The 19,668-nt window shown below is 42.1% G+C and overlaps 1 protein-coding gene and 1 pseudogene across 30 annotated transcripts in view; both read right to left on the minus strand.

Annotated features, from left to right (window-relative positions):
• TRPM3 (transient receptor potential cation channel subfamily M member 3) overlaps window positions 1-19,668 on the minus strand; it is an 862,465-nt gene that overhangs the window by 133,515 nt on the left and 709,282 nt on the right. The gene's annotated exons all lie outside the window — the stretch shown is intronic.
• LOC112922054 (small ribosomal subunit protein uS5 pseudogene) lies at window positions 9,881-10,903 on the minus strand (annotated as a pseudogene).

The following is a 19,668-nucleotide window of genomic DNA, read 5'->3' on the forward strand; positions in this document are numbered from 1 at the left end:
GAAGAAGGGCTGATGCTGCAGAGCCCTACAGCCCGATGGCTCCCAGGCCCCCTGACCAGCTACTCTATCACGGGAACCTCATCTCCTCTTGTTGCGGGGGGCAGTTGCCTACTCAGTGAGCTGGAAGGAAAAGAAAAGCTTGGAAGAAAGAAAGAATCATGGTGGCTGGCCCATCTCCCTAGGGTTCTCTAAAGGTCGCAATTCATCTCTTATTCCCTGGAAAACCACCAACTCAGAGGAGAGGGGAAGAAGTACCTGATTCCACAGAAAGACACGGTTTCCACTCAGCCTTGAACTTCCTCTCTGTGGTTTTGGCAAGAGCACCCACTGGTTGGCTAGATCATCCCAGACAGGTGCTATCTATCACTGATCAGCAGCTCTTTTGGACTTTGCTTTTTGAACAGAGAATTCCCTTCGGTGCCCAACAGAAGAATGGGCATGGAATAAAGCAAGCTGCTAAAGAAAGTCAAATTCCCAAAAATAGGCATGGGAGCATGGCATGCAGAGGTGTGTATTTTTAGCTAGCAATTATAAAGCTACTGCATTTAATTGAGGCGACAGTGGTGCAAAGTAGAATGTCACTATTTCCTGTCCAGCACCTGTCTTTGAGTCGGCTGCTCTGCCGTTCACTTCTGGACATCAGTGAGAGACGCTTCTCTGTCCTTTAACCTCTTCCTTATCCGCCCATTGCCATGAAACACTACATAGCTTAAATGATGTACTTGTAGATGCATGGAAACATTCAAGGAACATTGTAATGCTGAGTCCCTTTCTCGTACAAACCCTGAATTTCTTTCAGTTATATTTTTCTCCTTTATTCCTTCCTCCCAGAAATATTAAGGCATCCTGCAAGATGCTGCGAAAAAAAGAGGAGGCTCGTGAATATTTTCCCGGTTGTTTGTTTTTTTTGAGTCCTTCTGTCAGGCTAGTTCAATTTCTCTAAGAATTTCCAGATGTGACAGGCAGTATATACACATATACACTGTGTATATATGTGTAAATATATATATATTTAAAAACTCCTAGTTAACATGTGCATGCATACATACTACCAAATTTGATGATATTTAATAGTCTATATAAATATATAATAGTACAATAACTGATCATCAATAATTAATATGTGCATATATATACACACATATTTACTAGGAGTCTTTAGGTAAAATATTAACTAGGGATCTTTAAAGTGTCACTGCACAGTTGCTTGCACCATGACCCACTTAAAGGCTACTAGTCAATATGTAGCAGATACACACACACAGGTATTGTATATACTATATTCATGCATACCTACACATGCCTAGGAATATATCTATATTATCTACATCTGTATACGTTCATGTACTGTGCCTGTCTTTAGGATCACTTTCTTTTTATCTCCTCTTTTGGATAACTGAGAACATACAATTTAATTCACACTTTAGACTAAAGTTTAGTGACACTGTGGTTCTACATAGATATTTGTTTCTATGGAATTGGAACTATAACTTAGGGTAAAGCTCAGTTCAAAGATTAAAAACTACCATTTTAGGGGCACCTGGATGGTTCGGTGGTTGAGCATCTGCCTTTGGCTCAGGTCATGATCCCCGGGCCCTGGGGTAGAGTGCCTCATGGGACTCCCGGCCTGCTTCTCCCTCTGCCTATGTCTCTGCCTTGCTTTATGGGTCTTTTGTAAACAAACAAACAAACAAACAAACAAACAAATAAATCTATCTTTAAAAAATAAAAACTGCCATTTTCCTAGTTAAAAGAATAAATACAGTTTCACAAGATAAAAAGAATGTGCCTGAGATATATTCTTTTTTCTGGCCATAGTGGTCCATAGCAAGAAACAAAAGAATATTTGGGCAGCTAAGTGAAGCTTAATTTAGCCATGGGGAAAAAATGTAAAATTAGTGGGTCCCTGAAATTTTGAACAAAATGAAAATTAGTGGGTTTATATTAGGTACAATGGACAATTCTAGTTCCTTGAAAGGGAACCGGGTTTTATTTTTATTTACCGCTTAGAAAAGAAAAATCTAGGTTTTATTAGGTAGTAGAGCCTATTTCAGAGCATGACACCATTAGTGTCTCTTCCTAATTATACCGTTAATCTGAAACAGTAGGTAATGCCAAGTTCATGGACACTATAACTCCATGAGCCTAAGACCTGGTAGAAGTGAGGCAGTCCCTAGAATAAGTCAGGCAATGGGAAGAATTTTTTTTTTTTTCCAAAAGAAGAAATATCATGTGAGTGACAAATCCTTTACTTACTCAAGACACTATCTTATCAAGTATCACTCATCAACTTTTAAAAAGGCCACTAAGGCTCAGTTGGTTAAGCATCCAACTCTTGATCTCAGCTCAGGTCTTGATCTCAGGGTCATGAGCTCAGGCCCTGTGTGGGGCTCCACCTAGGGTGTGGAGCCTACAAAAAATAAATAAGTAAGTAAGACAACTAAAGCATGACCATCATGCCTCTAAGAATGAACGAGGAAGACAGCCCACAGCCACTAGCATCCCTGATGCTGCGTAAAAAAGAGGAGGCTCGTGAATATTTTCCTGGTTGTTTGGTTTTTTTGAGTCCTTCTGTCAGGGTAGTTCAATTTCTCTAAGAATTTCCAGATGTGACAGGCAGTCAACAGCTTTGCTCGGTATGACAGGTTTCATTTCAAGGAGTCCAGCTTGTAATTTCAAGTAGACTGGCTCCTGGTAGAGGTCTAATCAACTAAGGGTTTCGATTGCTTTCAAGCCCTGCTTCATTGAACACACTAAGCAGTGACAGAACCACCCAGGCCAATGTGGCAAAGGCTGGGAAAGAACTTGAAAGTCCCTTAAAGCAGAAGGATATTTTTGCCACTTTCTGAAACAAGCATTCTAAATGTACCTTTTCAAAGTGATCGATCCCATACTTTCTGATATGCAAGAGGAAAGGAGGTATTTCTGGAACTGGGATAGAATCCAGGGGGAAGACTTCATCTTTATCACTAGTAACTTACTTATGCTGACTTGTGAAAGAATTTTGGATGCTCCTGCTTTCACTCCAGCTCAGTTTTTTGTTGGGTTTTACCTACAGCTTTTTAAATGGTCAGGTTTTTAACTTTTAGAAATATTTGACTAGATGTCAATCCAAAGAAGTTAAAAATAGCATTCCACATTTTACACTGACACACATCTAATACACACATTATATATACACATTAAGCAATATGCTAACTACACACATGGAATTTTCCAGAATCGTTCCTATTTCAAAGATTCCATCCAGTTGGTAGTTCACATCCAAAGCCATTTAGTCTAGATCTTAGTGTTGAAACTATGATTTCTCGACCCATATGATCCACTGTGTTGATTCTAAGAGTAAAATTCAGATTTTGATTTAGTAGATATTTTCTGAACACCTTCTCCAGATGCAAGGTTGATTCATTTATTTCTTATTTACTGAAATTAGAGGACTTTTATTATGTGGGATATGGCATATTATTTTTTCCTGACTGGCCTCAGCAATGCATGCTGGATGGATTGTAACACTCTTGAATAAAATATTTGATGCATAGAACCTTCTAGAGAAATAAATTTTTATAAGTTTCAACATAGAATACTATTATATAACATAAATTTGTTATAACATTGTATTTTATCATGAAATAACGTGTTACAGATAATATAATAATAGGTGACCATACAATATTTTGTGCCACTTAATGGGCTCTGTGGCCTTGAGCATGTCATCTGTTTTACAGATGATGACACTGACAAGATTATGAATCACTAAATTTTACCTCTGAAACTAATAATACATTATATGTTAATTAAATTGGATTTAAATTTTTTTTTAAAAAAAGATTGCTTTCATAGGTTGTTGTGAGAAAAGTGAATTAATATGCATAGCACAGTCAGAAAGATCATGACAAAATCTTGGAGTAACTGAACTAGCTTGATAATGGGCTCCAAAAACCCAGCCACCTAGAAAAGTGTTCGGTAAATGCTGTTGCTATTATTGTTTTTATTTAAAGCCCTCATTTCCCCTGTAGTACACTGAATGAGTTGATTTAATCTCAATGATCCCTACAGTTTCTTTTTCTTGCTGTGGTGTCCTTTAACTCCCTATGGAGTAACTCATAATCCTAGATAAGTGGGCCACGGTAGCTAGGAATAACTGTCCTGTGTCTGTGCTTGTTTTTTTGTTTTTTTGTTTTTTTTAATAATGCCAGAATGATGAGATGATCAGATAATTTCCCCTGGGGGCTTAAATACTTGGTCTAACTTTGAATGCTTTGGGATCCAGAAGGAGAGAGACCCCCGCTCCGCCTTAACAGGCAGCAGAACAGCTTGTCAGTTGGTTGTTTTAGCTCCCTGGAGGCTCATTCTGACACGGCAATTTTATGTTATAAATTCTGGAGAATGTTTGGCCAGGCTGAGGGCCAGTTGTTCCAACAACTGCTACTGTAAATCCTTCATTCCCCAAGTAGTTACTCTTTCTCAAGTCAGAATAAATGATAGTCATGGGGGCTGTAAACTACTTAAAATTAGGCTTTGAACTAGTGAGTATGTCCTCTCCTGAAAAATAATTTTTTTCCCATATTTTCCAGTATTTTGGCTCCTCCAAACTTTAAGGGTTCTATTTCTTCCTCCCACATGCATAGGAAAAGTAATTTAGAAAAATACTGGTGAGAGACAAAGCTGTTAAGAAGATATGGATGTTTTTTGTTTTCTTATTTGCTTTAGAGAATTGTCCAGAAAAGAAAAAAAAATACTGTTCATCAATAGTTCGATTTCAGTGATGTTTTACCAAATGAACCACTTCTGATCAGACATAGATTTATTGGTAACACCACTTGCAAAACCATTCAAAAGGAAAATAAAGACAAAAAGAGAACTAGAGCATATGTGAGAGGAGGAGTAAAGGGGGATTCTCTGGTGATTCTAGTTGGTTTCTACCTCTGTTCCTGACATAGTCTTAATTGCATGTTAAGAATAAAGATGAACTATTCAATAACTATTGACTTTTCAATAATAGGTCATTGTTTTGTTGGTCAACAGCTGGTATGGAGATAACCTTGCTGGTTGAATTATACTCAGCAAACAGGAGACTTACAATGGGACTTTCTCCAGGGCGAGTGTCAGAGCCACGTTCATGGAGAATGCAAATTCAATCAAGCTAAGACTGGCAGGAATACATTAGTGATAGGCTGCATTCCTCACCGATGTCAAGTGTTGGCTGGGTCTTCATATTTCTTTTTGTTCATGATTTCTTCTTATCCTATGGCTACTTCACATGGACTGCATATGCAGGGGATAAAGGTTCTCTCTCTAGTAGGTTTTGACTAAGGTCAAATCCTACCATGTCTAACATGACAATGCCCAACTCGGCAAGTTGCCCAACAAAATGTTTTGACATTACATGAATTAAAATTAATTATATAAACTTCATGACTGAAAAGGTCCAATAATAAGGCCATTTCTGCATTATCATATTTAACAATCATCCTTTGTTCAAATGCTAGAATATTGGGCAGTTTTCAGTAGGTGCTCATAAACTGTATTCATGTGCAATTTTAATGGTGAGGAAGGCTTTGTTAAGGTAGACGTGGTGTTGGCATGCTACTAAATCCAAAGGTTTTTCAAGTATTTCAATAGGGTCATAACATTGATAATTTGTAACATTGATAATAGGATGACCACAAAGTGAATTCTTGCCCAGACAGATATCTTACAGAAAATGAGTTTGAGAGTCATGGTGGAAAGGAAAGAAGCTACTGGTAGCACTGTCTCTGTTATCCTTATAACCAGACATCTACTCTCTTCTAAAAGTATGGGTAGGAGGGCTTAGGTGCACGCTTTATGTTTTTTCCTGACTTTAAAATTTAACCTAATGTTTTTGGTAGGGGAATCCCACTGTGAAATAATGAATGATTTTAACCTTAAAAACTGTATGTTTATGAATTATATAAAACAATGCAAGTGTTTTAATGCTAAACAAAAAACCTCATTGTCCAAATATATATATATATATTTCTCTCTCTATATATATAGAAATATAAATATAGTTACTATGGTGTTTCAAACAAATCTGGAAACTTACATATAGGGAAAAAACTTCCTTAGAAGGAAATTTAACAAAAGTCTTTGGTGGCTTGTGGGGCTGTGGGTAATATTGTCCCTCCTTTTATTTTGTGGTAGTCTCTAAATCAATAAAAAATTTACTTTTAATCACCATGTATTGCTTTTACAATGGAAAAAATGAATTGGGTCAAAGCTATGTTCATACTCAAGTTCAAGACGGTTATTCACCGAGAGATGTGAAAGTAATTCAAATAGGGAAGAAGACTCTGACCCTGTAAATGAATCATGGAACCCAAGAAAAGCAGTGCTGGCTGAGACCCAGAGGTCATTTAGACCCAGAGGTCATTTAGATTGTGTATTCCATGTGATCAAGTCATTGGAGGTGAGATTTTTAGGCTGGAGAGTTAAAAGCCAGTCCATAGAGAGAAGTGGAAAGTACTCAAAACGTTTACTCAGTCAAGTCTGGATTCAAATCTTGAGGCTGCTACTTAACCTTCCCTGTTCTCTTGGGCAAATCACTTACCCTCTCTCAGCTTTAAAGAGGAGAGAGGACAATAATACCTAGTTGTTAAGGTGGTTTTTAGATTTAAATGAAAGAGAGGGAATATTTATAATTTACTAGTATCTCATAAGCACCCAGTAAATGCCTTCTTTTAAAAATTATTATTTCAATCTCTGATTTCTCCGTGGCCTCTAGGCCAAAAGTATTTCAATGTCATTTCTCTCGGGTTTAAAAGAGAATGAAGATAATTACCAAAATCTCCGCCCTGCCTCTTCCAATACTGAAGAGGGTAAACATTTAAGGTCACAGAATTTTTTTATGGACAAGAGTTATTGTGATACCATCCCTTGATGGTATCTCCAGCCTTGGTTCTCCAGCCTCCCCAGTTTTTTTTTTTTTTTTAAGTTGTAAAATTCCTCCAAAGCAGTTTTTAGTCTCACATGTTTCTACTCCTTGCAAGTCTCATTCTCTCTTGGATGTGCTGCATTCAGGATTTTCTTCTATACCACCACTGAAACTGTACTTCTCAAGGTCACCAACAAAATCCATCCTGCTAAATCTGGTGGCAAATCTTTAATCCTGGTGGTACTTGATATATTAGCACAAGATCATTGCCTCTTCCATTCCGTATATTATTTATTTCTTTACTATCCCTTCCCCACTGGCATGCACGCTGTATGAGGATTGGTACTGCTGTAATCTGGGCCCTTTGAATACTGCGGGGTATGTGGCAGGCACTCAAGAAATGAATGAAAAACTGCAAAAATAGTTTGTCGAACAGAAGAGTATTGCAGGTAACAGACTTTAGCTTGCTCTGTGTGATTTAGAACGTTCCAACCTGCCCACCCCATGGATGCCACTAGCATTTCCCGCATACCTTCTGGACTTCTGTTCAATGCTCAAAATTCATTGGCATGTGTGATGATTTGGCTTTAAAAAAAGATGCATTTCCTGCTTGGATTTTCCCGCAGTGAGCTTTCTGCATATGCCCATGTTTATTTGTGTACAATGTGTGCTGTGCTTGGCATCTGCTCTGCTTCCCGCCCCTTTGTGTGCCCGTGCCCACAGGGCATCTGGGAGTTTGCCGGCGTATTATAAGGAGGTTTGGAAAATTCTGCGCTCTGAGCCCTCTGGCTTACCCTTTTGGGGCTGAGAGTGCTACCAAGCACCGCTAAGCTGGCAGAGTGACAAAATCAACCCACACAAGGAGATAAAACAGCTGCAGTGGGGACGGAGATCTTCTGAGGACCAATGAAAGAGGAAGACAGGGATTACGGCTCCTGGATGGCAGATGGTTGAGGTCTGGTTGGAAATCGGGTTGTCGAGAAACATTTTGTCTTAGGCAGAGTTGGAACAGTGGCATTTAAAGCCACACAAAGGCCAGTGACTGGTCCTGGCAATCTCAGGCTCTGCTGGAGTCAGGGTGGGGTCCTCTCCTTCATCATCATGCCCCCATTTTTGTCCACAATGGAACTCGCAGTCGGCCCCTGTGAGTCCTGAGTTTGGGATGCCGGTGGGTGTGTTATCCGGGCACAGTGGCCCTTTCCAGAGCATTCCGCCACTGTAGGGGCAGCTCTCTGCAGGTGCAGGTGCTGAGGATGGTGTATGGAGGGACTAGAAATATAGAGATTTCCAGAAAGCCCTGGAAAAGGAGCTTGCTGTTCAAAGTGACTTCCTGACTTCAAGGCTTCCAGAAAGCACTATCTCTGACAGGGATCATTTCTGTGTTTCCTGCCAGTGAATGTGCATGTTTTTGGCAATGTGAGATGGCGTGGGGAGAAGAGATGAACAACTACAAGGGGAGAAAGAAAGATAAATGAGACGCATTGTTGTTCCAGTCTTTGGAAAGGTTACTCATCCTCCCTGATACTATGTCTTTTTTTGCTGCCTGCCCCAACCCCACCCCATAGAGACAGTGCCAGAGGGTGAGAAAAGCAAAAGCTTTGGAATTAGACACATCTGTGCTTGAAGCCTGGCTGTTTCAATTATGATGCTGGCTTAGGCAAGAAACCTAATGTCTTAAGCCTTAGTTTCTTAATCTGTGAAATTGGAGAAATAACACCTATCACATAGTGTTATTTTGAGTTTCAAATGAAATATATGTGCAACGTGCCTAGCAGAGGGTCTGAAATAGAGTCCTCCCTAAATAGTAGTTGGAAAAAAAATAAAAGGGCAGGGGGAGAAAAAATACAGTATCAAATATGGCAGACCTGGGCTTTGTGTATTAATTTATTCAGCAGGCATTTAAATCAAGCATCTACTTTCTATCTAGCTATGTGTGACATGCTGGACGAGACATGTCTTCAGGGAGTCTAAAAGTGCAGACACAAACACATGCGAACACAAATAAATGGGAGAAGTGCACAGGGTGGCAAGCGCCATCACAAAACAAACAACAGAGGGAAAGGGGGAAGAGCTTTACATAGGGTGGTCAGGGAAGGCTTCCTGGAGGAGGGGGTGTTCAAGCTGAGTATGAAAAATGACAAGAGCCAGCCACGCAAAGGCTAGAGGGAAAGAGTTTCAGGCAGAAGGAAGGGTACAAGCAAATGCCAGAAACCAAAGAAACCCAGAGTGGCTGAGATGAGAGACCAGTGCCACAGCAAGGAAACACACGGGTGTAAGTCCTGGCAGTCATTCTCAGGGAAAACCTCTTGAGAGTCTATCATTTCCCCCTGCACCCTGCACCCCGTGCCCCTGGAAGTGCCACTTTGTAATGAGATCTCTCCCTTTGTTACCAGCCTGTCCTCTACAGATTTGGAAAAAAATGGTGCTACTTCGTTAAGGTGAGGTAGCCTGCCCCTGTTCAAATCCCTGGCATTTGATGGTTTGTTAGTGTTGTTAGCTGACAGGATGGTGTGGTTCTGGAACGTTCTGTTGTTCTCCACTGGCTCCATGGGTGGGGGAACCTGATGAAAGGACTCACACTCTGCTCTTGGCATTCGTGCAGCCCCTGCTGGAATCGACTGGTGGAATTTGTGTTTCTCCCCCCAAGCCAGGGCCCTGTGGAGGTTAACATGCTGCCAGGAAAAATCCAGCCTTATTTCCTGGGCCCCAAGTCAGCCTACCTCGAGGTGAGGCTGAGAGCTGCAAGCTCCCTATCTTCTGGGTAGAAACCACCCTGGCTCCTGCCTGGAATGAGGTTGGTGGGCAGTGGTGAGGGAACTTTATTTCACCCATGTCAGAAGTAGGGTAGTTGTTTTTGCTTTTTTGTGGGTTTTTTGTTTGTTTGTTTGCTTTCATTTTTGTTGTTATTGTTGTTTTTTGTAACTGGTTTTGATTCACTTTCTTTTTCTTGTATAAAGTATGTGGTGGCCACAGCTGGAGCCTGGGTCAGTGAATGTCAGTGAATTCCTGAGAGGGAGATTTGGTGAACACAGTTTGTTTTCTGAGGTCAGGGTGAGACAGCGGTAGGTGTTGGGAATGGCGTCAAAAGTGGCCTTTGCAAAGTTGCCCAGGGTGGCAGCGTGGCCCCTGGCTGAGGTATAGCAGTCATCTATACCGGCCATCATCAGTAGCTTCTTGGGCATAGGAGCTGAGGCACAGTGCCAGTGCCCCTGTGGTCAGAGGTGAGGTGCACAAGCACAGCCACAGCAGCTGGTCATCATGCATGGGACAATGTGGGCCTTATTGATCTTGTTTTCCAAGTAGCCTCGCCACATAGGTGGAAAGCTTGACCAAGACCATGGCCCCATGGATGGCAGTGGCCCTCTCGCTGGAGCACTTAACACCCAGACCGACATGTCCGTAGTCCTCTCTGATGGCAATAAATGCCTTGAACCTGGTCCACTGGCCAGCACAGGGCTGCTTTTGCACCAGCATAGTCTTTAAAACCTCATCCTTCAGATACCCCAGGAAAAAGTCAGTGATCTCAGATTCCTTAATGGGCAGGAAGAAGAAATATATCTCCTCCAGGACTTGATCTTCATGTCCTTCACCAGGCGGCCCAGCTTGGTGACAGGATCCACTCCTTGCCTTTGGCCCACTCAGAAGCCACTGTGGTCTCCCATCCCAAGACCCTGGGGTCCCTAGACCCTCCCACCACATCAATGTCATCTGACACTTGGTGTTTTCTCAGAGAAGAAGCAGGGAAATGGTTTTTGAATGGACGATGGCAATGGGTGGGAGGGCAGGAGGAGCCCCGACCATGTCACTTATCAGCTGACTGATCTCAAGTCAGTAAAAATAGGGAGGACATTCTGTCTCTTAGTGTTGTGGGGAAGATAAAATTACAAAGCAACTGGCAGACTAGGGATTAATATACTCCTCGTCCTCCACTTCCTTTTCCTTCTCTGCTCTCCAGGAGGCAGTGACACCTTTTTCTTCCTGTCTGTCCTTGATCACTGAAGGGGTCATTGCGAGCATGTACAGAGCCCTTGGGGTGGTAGTGAAGTCCCCCAACTTCTGAACACTTGTTAGAAGTCATGGCCAAGCACTTGGAGAATGGGATCCCAGTATAGACAGTTCCCAGCTTTAATTTATGATTTTTCGGCTTTATTCTGGTGTGGAAGTGATTTGTATTCAGTGGAAACTGGATTTTGAATTTTGAATATGGATCATTCTGGGCTGGTGATACATGTTAGGACAATTTCTTGTGATGCAGCCCCAGCTCCTGGTCAGCCCTGCAGTTACGAGGTCAACAACCAGTTTGCTGACAACCATTCTGAATCCATACATTCTGTTTTTCACATTCGGTACACTATTCCAGAAATTACATGAGACATTCAACACTTTACTATGAAGTAGGCTTTGTGTTTGATGACTTTGTCCAACTGTAGGCTATTGTGTTCTGATCACGCACATGATAGGCTCTGCTAAGCTGTGATGTTCAGCAGGTTAGCTGAATTAAATGCATTTTTGGCTTAATAATATTTTCATTTTATGATGGGTTTATCAGGGTGTAACCCCGCTGCAAGCTGAGGAAGATATGTATTTAAAATCAAGTTGATTGTGGCCAATTTCACTGAATTATGCTTTTTCTCTATTCCAGCCTCCCACCAGGCCTGTTCTTAATATATCATTACACTTCACTTGGTGGCATCTTTGGAAAATGAGGAGTTTCATATAGGTGAAATTTTGTTTTCCAAAAAAATTAACCCCATCTCCTTGTGACAAATTATACCAGAATTATCTAGGCTCAAAGGCATAGAAAGACATAGAACTGTAAGTAGTAATGGTGCAGAAGCAAGCATTCTCTTCTGTGAGAAAGCTTTTACCATCTTTCAGACTCAGGCCACATCCCAGGCCAATGACATGAGAGCCGCCAGGGGTAGGATCCAGGCTTGTTGTTTTTAAAGCTCCCCAAGTGATTCCAACATGTGGCCGATGTTGGAGCCTCTGTCTGCCCTGTGTTTTCCCAACACCTCGAACCTCTATGTTTCTGTGGGTTATGTGCCTATGTTTCCATAAATTAAAAAAAAAGGAAGGAGGAGGAGTACAAGAGGGAGGAAACTACAGTTGTGTGGCCACCAGAGGCCGGTGCTGTGGTCCACAAGGATGGGGATCAGGGACATGTTAGCCATGTCATTAGGGAAATAAAGAAGGCAGATCAGCTCCAGAGTGAGCCTGAGCCCTGGCTGCAGCTGATCATAAACCACGGAACTGGGCGGGAGCATAAAGAAAACACAAGAGAGAAAAAGACCAGATGAGAAGGAGAAAAAACAACGCAAATCAGTTCTGAAATAAAGGAGGAGATTGGCAGGCACGACATTTAGATTGTCTCTGAGGGAGAAAATAGCCAAGTAGAGCAGATAAAAATCAAAGATAAATGATAGAGATGATAGCGGCAGTGATCATCTTTATGCGGTGTATGTTTGTCCTCCTCAATCAGGATAATTTTATCCGGTCAAGGCTGGGGCTTGGTGAAGGCAGATAATAAATTGGGAGAATGGTCTATTGGGTGACACGTGATCCGCCTCAGGCTAATGGCCCCAGGCCGAAACCTTGGGATTTGATGAATGTATTCATTTACTGGGCATCACACCTAATAAGAAGAAGCATAAATACTAATATAGATGGAAATGTGGGTGAATGAGTTCACATGACAGGAGGTACTGTATACACATTGATTAGCAAGGAAGGGAGAACAGAAAGCATCCTGCTTTTCGACACCCGGTTTACAAATAACCTGCGTTCTCCAGCCTCTTTTGCTCCTTCCCATTTAATTTCCCCTCCACCCTTCTGCAAACACTACGGTTTCCAACCACACTAAAGCATACAGGTTTGAGGGCATTCCATGGGATCCAAGCGGTGGGAAGAAATAAATACTTTGGGAACCACCTGTGCCCCTTTGAGATGTAATTTTCAAACTTGAGTTCTACAGCCTTTGGTCAAAGGAAGTGTCACTGGGAAGGGTTAGAAAACTCAAGATAAATTAAAAAGAGAGAAAGGTTAAACCAGCGTCTGTTAACGCTTTTTCTCCTTGCATTTAGCTGTGAAGGAGATGCTGGAGGAAGCAGAGTCTGGAAATGATGTGAATCGGAGGCTTCTGGGGTGCGGTGGAAGAGGGAGGAAGAGGGAACAGGTTCTAAAATGCGAATACATGAACAATTTTATGACTAGGGTCATCCTGTCCCAGAGAAGGGGATGACAATCTTTTTCTTCTTCGGAAGTACACTTCTTGGTTTCCTGTTCTTAGTCTCTTTATTGCAAACCAGAATTTTGCTCTATTATTTACATTGCTTTATGAGACACTGGGTTCTGAGCTGTAAATAGATCTTTGGATCATAGCCCAATTACAAGCTGTGGGCTTCCTGAAATGCATGATTGACTGTTTAGCATGGAAGAGCTTACATGTACAGGAACTGTTAATGAGAGACGTGGAGGTGCACACAGAAATTCCTTGGAGGTTAAATGTTCATTCAGATGGGGTATCTCTGAGGGACTAGAAGGAATGAAAGGCAGTGTTTATGGGTCCTGTGGTCCAAATGTAGTTATTGCTATGGGAGGGCATCTACTACAGTGGTTCTTAACTCTTTGGAGTGATTCATCCCGGGGGAATCTGAGAATTCAATGTATTCTTCCCATAATATGCTTATGCTTACAAAAATTTGCATATATTTTCAGGGGACTCACCGAACTTACTGAAGACTTATGGCTGTTCTTAGACACAAGGCTAAGAATTTTTACTCTATTGAATTCAGAAAAAACACTGGTCCCTGTATTCCTTTTTGGATAGTAATATTCCTAGCTGGGAATCGGCTGTAGGGTAGAGGTAGGGAATCCATTTCAGTACTTCTAGAAACTACTACATTTAACATTTGAAGAGAGGATTCAAGAGCTTTCACAAAATACAGAAAGATGCATAAGGCACGGTCTTTTACCTCAATGAAAATTGGACTTGGTTAGACTAAAGTATAAGGGATAAAATTAGTAGTATTAGTAGTTGTGGCTGGAAAGGTAGACCAGATCCAGACCAGAAAAGGCCTTAAATACTATATTAAGGAACTGAAACTTAATTCCAAGCTAACAGTCTAGCTTGTATAGTCTTCATTGTTTCGCCATATCTATATACCAACACTATAATCAGATCTTTGAATTGATTCCCCTTTAAACTTTGTGTTTATTTAGGCTTACTAGTCATGGTTTTGTGTTTTGTTGTCATTATTTGTAATATAATGCAAATTAAAACATGCCTCTTAAAATAAAAATATTGATTTGTCTTCCTCCTGAAACAATCTCTTATGCAAACAGCATTCCTCACTTTGGCAAACACTGCTAAGGACAATGGGGGTTTCTGATTGGGTGGGAGGTTACGGTTAGGAGAGCTGTTCTTTAAGAGGTGTTCCGCAGCTGAGTGTCAGTTGGAACGGAGGGACTGGCCAAGCAGGAACCATTGGTCAAGGCAAACATGGTGAGACCCTGGCCTTGAGGGCAGAGTGGAACACAGAGTAGAGGTGAGATGTGGAGTCTCTGAAACCCAGTCTCTAGAAAGTCTGTCTTAGATCTGAAACTCAAAACAATTGTTAGGTATAATATTTAATAAGTCAGCTCTTAAAGTAGGAATGCAATAATATGTTTGTTTCTTGTGTATTTATATTTCATTTATCATAATATTTTATTTTTCTCAGTAAAACAGAGCATTTTCTGTTTTCCTATTGCCTCTAATCCACTGATAATTTTTGCTGACTATGGCTAGGAAAGGTCAGGGGTGTTTCTGTTGGTTCTGAGAGAGTCTGAGACCTTGATAGTGAGGATGGAAATCAAATGGGATTTTTCTGTACACTTCTATGGACTCCTCCAATTTGTTTCATTTTTCTGGTTAGCTGAAAAATAGACATAATTCTCTGGAAGAAAAAAACAAAGGTATCTAGAGATTAAATAGTTTGCCGAGTGTCATGCATTAAATGCAAATCTGGGATTTGAAGCCAAGCAAATGGAGTCTAAAACCTGCATCATCCTTATTCCTAGAAAATGATATTCTAATCTAAGAGTTTCAGAACCTTCAAAAATCAACCTGCAATCACCCACTGTGTGTTGAGAATGTAATATGGAGAACATTTTTAAGGGAGCAATACTTCTTCTGCATTCTTTTCCCACTATCTCATTTAAAATATTGAGATTTAAATTATGTGATGATGACATTTAAATGAACTTAAAAGAAGTAAGGTACAATTCAGCATCTATCTCAAAGAGCATTTCTATTTCTCTCCAAACCCTGTGTTGGAAAGGACTGTTTTTTTAACTTGATACATGACTCTATGACTCTCAGTCATTTGGCTTAAAAAGCTCCTTCCTTTGCAGCTTTGTTTTCTCCCCTCATGATCATAGGAGTCTACTGTGCTTGTTTGGCTGTTGGTGTTAAACAGGGTTGACAGTGGCAGGTTACGTATATGTTTCCTTTTGCCTGTACTTTCTGTCCATTGAGATGAGCAAAGAGGGAAGCTGGAATGTGAAGGTGGGATGATAGATCTCCGAGGTCAAATTGTGCCTAACTGACAATTTTAGCTAGGACTACAGAAATACAAGGGCAAGTGTAGACATCTGTGCTTACACTCGAATTAGTATCTATAGTTACTCATAGAATAAATGTAATTATAGTGAAAGTCATCCAGGGCTTCCTCAGAGCCTCATACTGTGCCAGTGTTCTTTACACGTGCTAAAATGCTGCATTCTTAGTAACTCAGGGTAACCTGGGTCTTCAGGAGCATCTCCTACACGATGCTGAGACCCTAACTTGTCAAGTAACACTCAGCTGCCTGCCCTTGGTATCAAGAGTCTGATTTCCTAAGCAAGGAACATCTCAGACTTTGTGGTCCTTTCCTGGATAGAAGGGGCTTGTTGACAAAAAGAGAAGAAACCTCTTTGTTTAGAAGTCATGTTTGCTTAGTTTTTATGAATCTATGAAGATAGGTAGAGAGAATTGCCTCTCATTTTTCCAAATGCAGCTGAAGTTGTGATGTGATATCAGCATACACTTTAAATACATCCTCGTAAAGAAACAGATCTTCCTGAATTGGAAGGTAGAGGACATTGGCCTCCAGGGACTCATCGGAAAGACACGGACCACACTTCTCTGTGGCCTTCCCTAGTGTCTAGGGGAGATTCGCCAGCTCTATAGCCTGTCAAGCAAGAACAGGAAGCCGTGTGAGTGACATCTGGGGACTGCCTGGCCTTGTACTTGGCAGGGCATGGATATAGGGCATGGGAAACCCTTGGGCCAGTCTTGATCTTTTGGTCTATGATGATTTTTGTCTCACTGTGTCTTTTTTTTTTTTTTTTTTAAAGAATCAAAGTATAATCTTACCACTAGGAGGAAGTGTGGTGGATCTAGAACACATGAGTATTATTAAAGTGGTCAGTCCTGGGGCTTCATGGAGTTAAGTCACCTGCGTGATAAAGCCAGAACTGGAATGCAGGTTTGTCTGCTCCTAGAGCTTGCTCCTCATAACCACCACATTAGAATACCTCCCACAACTTAAGCAGATGGCCCTGAATCAAACCTAAGTCCATAAACCAAATCTATGACTCCCTAAGGAGATGTAACACTGCGTTAATGGAGATTTTAAGGCAATTTATGGATATTAAATACGTATCTGTCCCCACTAATGTATATTCATCTGAATTCGTTCATTTATTCACCCATTAAATAAAGATTTATTGAGTGTCTGCTATGTATATGCTCTGCTGCTAAGGGATAAGGGATAAGTGAGTGAAGGGAAAACAGAATAATGAATTAGACACAGATTCTGCTCTTAACAGCTTACATGAGAAGTCAAAGATATATAAATGACTTAAGGTATAAATGATAAGTACCACAAGAGAGCTGCAAATAAAGGAGTGCAGTGTATTCTAGGTGTGTGTGTGTATGCATGTGTGTGAATGTGGCATGCACACTCGTGCATTCATAGGCATATGTGTGTTTGGCAATTGGTTATGGCTAATTGAGAGAGCCCTAAGTTTGAAAAAATGCAGGGAAGCAGGCAATAATAAAAAAAAAAATAACTGCAAGAAGATTGGTTTCCTTAGCATGAAAGGTCCATAAAAAAGCGATGGAATTTAAGACTGGAAATATAAGCGAAACATTTACATTCAAATGAGTGATGTCATTGATTCTGTGCTTCAGTTGGAAGCAACTGGCATTACTGTGTAGAGGGGCCAGCAGACCACAGCTTGTGTGTTAGATTTGACCCGTGGCCTGATTTTCGATGGCCAGTCGGTGGAGAATGGCTGTTAGATTTTAGAGTAGCCCTTGGCTATTCCTTGCCTGAAGGTGCCCCCCCCCCTCCCCTGGTGAGAATGTGATGACATTGAGATGCCACAGCTTTGGCTGCTAGGAAGGAACAGTTTCACCTTGCAGGCTGTGTGTCCATCATCTTCCAAATACATCTCGATCCCAGGTCCCCTCTGATTGCACCCAAGCTACCTCTCCACTGTATTTCTGTGGCATCCCGAGAAGCTTCTTGACTGAAGACGTTTAAGGACAAATCAATTTATTTTTCCTCATGTACATCCTGAATTGATGGACTGGATAAGCATACTTAATAGTCTAGTTGCAAAGATCACTTCTGGGCTTTAGAATCACTACAGCACAGGAGAACTCACTGTAGGGAAGGAAGCAAGAGGCTGGTGTCCCCATACCATAAAGGCAGTGATAGGTATTGCAAAGGTCCCCAAGTGGCAGTCAGACTATCAAGGTTTCCACAATTGTAGGGAGCAGGAGAGGTGACTGGCATCACTAGAGGCCCAAGTAAGAACCAAATGACCCTGCTTTGGGAGTGGTACTGAGAAGCAGCAGGCCCAGGGGCAGAGGGGTGGGTAAGTGAAAGGACCCAGGCCAGCGAAGAGTGGAAACAGTCTGCGCTCTCTGCGAGGCACAGGGCAGAGAACACTGCACTCAATTCCACTCTGCTTCTGTGAAAATCATCTCAGATGTTTGAGCTCTGACTAGCGAGTCACAGAGAAGCTTGGTGTTCAAGTTTGAGATGAATGAGTGATGGTGGCAAGTGGAGGAGGGAGGACAGTTGTGCTTGGAGCTGGGAGTGGATTTTAAAGTCCTGATTTTGGGAGCAGAGTCCGCACTGAGTGCGGACCTGACTCCCGGGTGTGATTGACAGGTGGTGGCAAGGTGGCCCGTGCGAGGTCCAGCAGCTGAGAAAGGACAGCAGGTGGGAGGAACCATCAGTGTGGACACAAAGGTGGTGAACTAGTCTCTGGACTAGTGGCCTCCTCCACTGGGACGCAGTCTGGGCCCCGCATACCATGGGGGGCTTACATGGCTGAGCGAGGTCCTCCTTCACTACAGAGTGGAAGGGAAATGTGCTAAAGCAGTGGGGCTGGAGGGTTGGAAGGGGCGCACAGGATGTCGGGGAGGCAGAGCAGGGGCGAGGAGATGGCCCTGCACTTTGGAACTACAAGACTTTGGTTTCTACACATACAATCAGCCTCACACTGTGCTTTGCCACTTGGGGTCCTCTTCCTGGTCCCGAGCTCTTCCTGACTAGACTCCTCTTGAGGAGGAAGGGGGTGACAGTACACTAGGTGCCTCCAAGTTGATATGCAGCTGAGAACAGACTTAATCTTTCTCTTTTGGTAACTCTGATGGAACATAGCTCAGAGGCTGCTTTCTAGGGGGTTGTATCTTCTCAAAAGGTGACAGATTCTGAGATGTTGTTTGGGCCCAAGAGGAGAAGTAAATTGCTCCAAGGACAATATGGAATGAATAGAATGTACCAGCCCAAAAGGCACATCGAGGGGTATTTTCCATGAGGCCACGTGGCCCAGGCACCTGCATTTCACAAGCTAATTACACATTCCTGGTGAAATTCTTTCTTACAGAAGTTACAAGGATGCGGGGGTGAGAAAGACGTCAGCCCAGCTCTGGCACCAGATCCCTTCACTGAACTTAGCCAGAGTTAGACTGACCTCAGAATGGTCTATCCCACTTCATCTGTGAAGGGAATAAATGCAACTGGGAGGCTACAGAAGTGAGAAAGAGCTCCATGTGAACTTCTGAGAAGTGGAAACTTTCACCCCAAACCTGGGAGGGGCTAAAGGTTCTCACCAAGTTCATGTGGCTGTTTCCTGGCCGTGAGATGTGCTAAGGTAGGCAGCATGGGGAGTAGAAGCCACCTGGGCTCTGCGGCAGGACACCCCCTCCCGGCGGGCTCCTCCTGGAGGTGTGCACATCTCCACTCTCCCTTCACCTCACTTTGCTCCTTGACTCCCCTCCATAGGGGAGAAACAATATCTGCCTCATGTCCATATCATTTATAAAGCATCTGGTGCTTTCTGTGCATATGAACAGTCCCTCCAAAATGAAAATTCTTGTGATTTAAAAAAAAAATCTTAATTTCTGCCCAGTTCTGAGAAGAGGATAACTTATTTCCTGTTAAGATTGCATTGCCTTAGCCCACAGCTAGGGATATCTCACATATCTTGCAGTAAATATCTGTCACTAAGATACAGTTGACCTTTACAGCAGGGGCTATGGAGAAGCAACATAATGATTATTAGGTAGAGTTCCAGGGAATAGTCCTGCGGAATACTTCACTTGGGGAGACCACTCACTTTCGTTTGGTTCTATGACTTCTAAGTGGTTCCTTGAATTTTAATCCTAACTGCCTTTCTAGGAAATTTACAGGACCCCTGAAATGGATAGTTCTGGTAAGTTTTCACAGTTG

Source organism: Vulpes vulpes, chromosome 1 (assembly GCF_048418805.1).
Source record: "Vulpes vulpes isolate BD-2025 chromosome 1, VulVul3, whole genome shotgun sequence".
NCBI lineage: Eukaryota > Metazoa > Chordata > Mammalia > Carnivora > Canidae > Vulpes > Vulpes vulpes.